Here is a 5,308-nt window from a genome sequence, read left to right on the forward strand (position 1 = left end):
CCAGTCACAGGATCTATTTATAGTTTACATTTTGGCGCCCCTTTCTCTGGCCCAATCATATCAGACCTGTTCATGAGAAGAGATAACAAGAACCAATCAAACAACACAAACTCATTTAAGCTGTTGCTGAGCCCCCAGTCAGATTAACCCCTGATAAACTGAACTCTGATTAATACACTGCCAGATCTGTGACATCATACAACCACAAGCTTATGCCAGCTATGTGGTTTTCCATGCCAGTCGAGATGTGGAAGGTACAGAGGAATGTTTAGTGTGTTCTGTGGCTCCCTGAATTCGAATCCGTGACCAAAGTGCTACATGAATATCAACGTGTTTATAACGAAGCGCCACCACATAGGAATAACATTACTCGGTGGGATAAGCAGCTGAAGGAAACCGGCAGTTTGGTGGAGAAACCCGTTCTGGTAGGGCATCAGTCAGTGACAAGTCTGTAGAGGCTATACGGGATAGCTGCCTAAGAAGCCCTAAAAAAATCTGTGCGTGCACGTGCTCGACAATAACACCTAAGCAAGACTACAGTTCATAAGGTGTTAAAGAAACTTCTCTGTTTTACGAGGTACAAATTGCGGCTGTTGCACGCTATCAAACCGGCGGATAGACCCAAACAATGCGCGTTTGCTACAGATATGCTTCATGACATCGACAATGATGCAAGATTTTTGCAGATTGTGTTTAGCGATGAGGCGACCTTCCATAATACAGAGAATTACAGACGTTATTCACTCTGTTACACCAGACGTCCTTACCCGTGTGTGGCAAGAACTTCACTATTGTTTGGATGTGTGTAGGGCAACAAATGGAGCCCACATCGAACTGCACTGAATAGGTATGAAACTGGGAGAGTTTTTCTTTTATTTGGAGCAGATTTCACATTTCTATCGTTTTTTGTTGCTTTCCAGTGACTGGTCAAAAGTGCACCATGACTTTACGGACACACTGCATATATATAAAAAAATGTCTACAATTTTTTAGGAAGCTTCTCCTTATCATCAAACATAACATCAAACAAACTTAACTTTTTCATATAGAAACAAACTTAAAGGGGTTGTCCCACGAACAAAGTACATTTTAATTAATAGATCTTAGAATAAAATATTGGAATAATATAATAAGTTATGTAAGAACAGGAAAAATCATATTACTCAATGGTCTAATTTAAATATATAATAAGAAAGGATAAAAAAACATGAATAATACAGATAATAAAGTATAATGCAAACAAAAGTGCAACCTAGCACAGTATGATACCCCCACAGTAACCTCCACATGTACAGTATGATACTCCCACAGTGAATTCCTCCACAGTATCCTCTTCACCCACGCTATGATGACCCTACTGTACCCCCCTCCCTTAATCCCCCTCCCTGACAAAGAATGGTGACCCCATCAAAGTTTGCTTCTCCAACTGTAATCCCAAAAAAGTTCTCCATACAGTACTGTATAATGGCCACAAAAAGGGCCTTGCATTGCATTCTATACAGTATAATGGCCCCACATAGTGGTCCATAGCGTATAATTGACCCCTTACAGTACACCATGCAGTATAATGGCCCTACATAGTGCTCCATTATAATGGGCCCCACATTAAAAAAAATAAATACTCATCTCTGCCCATCCCCCACTGCTCCCGCCTCTTCATGGTGTCTTCAGATCCTCTGCACATCTCGCTAAAGCGGGCGCATCGTAATGAAGACATTGCGCCCGCTGCGCTGAGATGTCAGATGCAGAGGGGGAATGATGGGAGAAGGAGCATCAGCTGACACTCCTTCATCCATCATTGCTTTCAACTGTATCGGCATCTAGGATGTCAATATACCGTAGTTGAACGTGTGATACCGGGTGAAAGCACAAAGTCGTCCAGCATTATGGGCTAAATATACTTATTGGACCTGCCTGGCTTTGCAGACCAAATATACTCACCCTGTGGACCAGATTTGGTCTGCAGGCCAGTTTGACATATATTGGGGGAAATAAGTATTTGATCCCTTGCTGATTTTGTAAGTTTGCCCACTGACAAAGACATGAACAGTCCATAATTTTAAGGGTATGTTAATGTTAAGAGTTCTGGCTCCAACAGACCAGTTAGACGCTCCTAATCAACTCGTTACCTGCATTAAAGACAAATGTCTTACATAGTCACCTTTATAAAAGACTCCTGTCCACAGACTCAATTAATCAGTCAGACTCTAACCTCTACAACATGGGCAAGACCATAGAGCTTTATAAGGATGTCAGGGACAAGATCATTGACCTGCACAAAGCTAGAATGGGCTACAAAGCCATAATTAACACAGTAATGACTGTCAATCAACATCGATCTGGGGCACTATGCAAAATCTTACCTTATGGGGTATCCTTGATCATGAGGAAGGTGAGAGATCAGCCTAAAACTACACAGGGGAACTTGATAATGATCTCAAGGCAGCTGGGACCACAGTCACCAAGAAAACATTGGTAACACATTACACCGTAAAGGTTTAAAATACTGCATTGCTCGCAAGGTCCCCCTGCTCAAGAAGGCACATGTGCAGGCCATCTGAAGTTTGCCAATGATCACCTGGGTGATTCTGTGAGAGATTGTGAGAAGATGCTGTGGTCAGATGAGACAAAAATTGAGGTCTTTGGCATTAACTCAACTCACCGTGTTTGGAGGAAAAGAAATGCTGCCTATGACCCAAAGAACACCGTCCCCACTGTCAAACATGGAGGTGGAAACATTATGTTTTGGGGGAGTTTCTCTACTAAGAGCACAGGACTACTTCACCACATCAATGGGAGAATGGATGGAGTGATGTACCATAAAATCCTTAGTGACAACGTCCTTCCATCTGCCAGGACATTAAAATGGGTTGTGGCTGGGTCATCCAGCAAGACAATGACCCAAAACATACAGCCAAGGCAACAAAGGAGTTGTTCATAAAGAATCCCATTAAGGTCATGGAGTGGCCTAGCTATTCTCCAGACCTTAATCCCATAGAAAACATATGGAGGGAGTTGAAGCTCCGAGTTGCCAAGTGGCAGCATCAAAATCTTAGTGATTTAGAGATGATCTGCATAGAGGAGTGGACCAAAATTCCTCCTGACATGTGCGCAAACCTGTTAACTGGCATTTCTTAATTATATTTCGAACTGAGGAAATGGCAACTTGAAAATGCTTTGCTATCTTCTTGCAACCTTCTCCTGCTTTGTGGGACTCCACCATTTTTATTTCAAGAGTGCTAGGCAACTGCTTTGAAGAACCCATGGCTGCTGTTTTTTGGTACAAGGTTAGAGGAGGCAGGGTTGTTATATACAGTTAGGTCCATATATATTTGGACAAAGACAACATTTTTCTAATTTTGGTTATAGACATTACCACAATGAATTTTAAACAAAACAATTCAGATGCAGTTGAAGTTCAGACTTTCAGCTTTCATTTGAGGGTATCCACATTAAAATTGGATGAAGGGTTTAGGAGTTTCAGCTCCTTAACATGTGCCACCCTGTTTTTAAAGGGACCAAAAGTAATTGGACAGATTCAATAATTTTAAATAAAATGTTCATTTTTAGTACTCGGTTGAAAACCCTTTTTTGGCAATGACTGCCTGAAATCTTGAACTCATGGACATCACCAGACGCTGTGTTTCCTCCTTTTTGATGCACTGCCAGGGCCTTCTCTGCGGTGGTTTTCAGTTGCTGTTTGTTTGTGGGCCTTTCTGTCTGAAGCTAAGTCTTTAACAAGTGAAATGCATTCTCAATTGGGTTGAGATCAGGTGACTGACTTGGCCATTCAAGAATATTCCACTTCTTTGCTTTAATAAACTCCTGGGTTGCTTTGGCTTTATGTTTTGGGTCATTGTCCATCTGTAGTATGAAACGATGACCAATCAGTTTTGCTGCATTTGGCTGGATCCGAGCACACAGTATGTTTCTGAATACCTCAGAATTCATTCTGCTTCATTCATGCTTCTGTCCTGCATCACATCATCAATAAACACTAGTGACCCAGTGCCACTGGCAGCCATGCATGCCCAAGCCATCACACCGCCTCCGCCGTGTTTTACAGATGATGTGGTATGCTTTGGATCATGAGCTGTACCACGCCTTTGCCATACTTTTCTCTTTCCATCATTCTGGTAGAGGTTGATCTTGGTTTCATCTGTCCAAAGAATGTTCTTCCAGAACTGTGCTGGCTTTTTTAGATATTTTTTATCAAAGTCCAGTCTAGCCTTTTTATTCTTGATGCTTATGAGTGGCTTGCACCTTGCAGTCAACCCTCTATATTTACTTTCATGCAGTCTTCTCTTTATGGTAGATTTGGATATTGATACGCCTACCTCCTGGAGAGTGTTGTTCACTTGGTTGGCTGTTGTGAAGGGGTTTCTCTTCACCATGGAGATTATTCTGCGATCATCCACCACTGTTGTCTTCCGTGGGCGCCCAGGTCTTTTTGCATTGATGAGTTCACCAGTGCTTTCTTTCTTTCTCAGGATGTACCAAACTGTAGATTTTGCCACTCCTAATATTGTAGCAATTTCTCGGATGGGTTTTTTCTGTTTTCGCAGCTTAAGGATGGCTTGTTTCACCTGCATGGAGAGCTCCTTTGACCGCATGTTTACTTCACAGCAAAACCTTCCAAATGCAAGCACCACACTTCAAATCAACTCCAGGCCTTTTATCTGCTTAATTGAGAATGACATAATGAAGGTATTGCCCACACCTGTCCATGAAATAGCCTTGGACTCAATTGTCCAATTACTTTTGGTCTCTTTAAAAACAGGGTGGCATATGTTAACGAACTGAAACTCCTAAACCCTTCATCCAATTTTAATGTGGATACCCTCAAATGAAAGCTGAAAGTCTGAACTTCAACTGCATCTGAATTGTTTTATTTAAAATACATTGTGGTAATGTCTATAACCAAAATTAGAAAAATGTTGTCTCTGACCCAATATATATGGACCTAACTGTACAGTACAGACCAAAAGTTTGGACACACCTTCTCATTTAAAGATTTTTCTGTATTTTCATGACTATGAAAATTGTATATTCACACTGAAGGCATCAAAACTATGAATTAACACATGTGGAATGTTATCAATAACAAACTCTCCTTCCTTGGCATCACTGAAACCTGGCTCACCCCCTCTGACTCAGCCTCTCCAGCCGCGCTTTCCTATGGTGGATTCCACCTCTCTCACACCCCTCGCCCCAGCAACAAACGTGGTGGAGGGGTTGGCTTGCTCCTGTCTGACACCTGCTCCTTTACCCCAATTTCACTACCACCCTCCACTACTCTTCCCTCGTT

Source organism: Ranitomeya variabilis, chromosome 1 (genome assembly GCF_051348905.1).
Source record: "Ranitomeya variabilis isolate aRanVar5 chromosome 1, aRanVar5.hap1, whole genome shotgun sequence".
Lineage (NCBI taxonomy): Eukaryota > Metazoa > Chordata > Amphibia > Anura > Dendrobatidae > Ranitomeya > Ranitomeya variabilis.